Genomic DNA, 305 nt, shown 5'->3' with positions numbered 1-305 from the left:
TCATCATGGAGAAATCATCCAAATTTCTCATAGAAGGATCAACAAAAGCCTCAACAAGGCTTTAATAATGGTGGAAGAAATGGGCTCAGCAATATCAAGCCTTATCCATCATCTTCTCAGCAACAGACAAAGAATTCTGAGTAGAGTACCTCTAACTTAGCAAATTTAGTCTCTGATCTGTCTAAGGCCACTTTAAGTTTCATGAGTGAGACAAGGTCCTCCATAAAAAATTTGGAGGCACAAGTGGGCCAGCTGAGTAAGAAAATCACTGAAACTCCTCCTAGTACTCTCCCAAGCAATACTGA

Source organism: Arachis duranensis, chromosome 9 (genome assembly GCF_000817695.3).
Source record: "Arachis duranensis cultivar V14167 chromosome 9, aradu.V14167.gnm2.J7QH, whole genome shotgun sequence".
NCBI lineage: Eukaryota > Viridiplantae > Streptophyta > Magnoliopsida > Fabales > Fabaceae > Arachis > Arachis duranensis.
Note: the sequence above shows the minus strand (reverse complement) of the source record.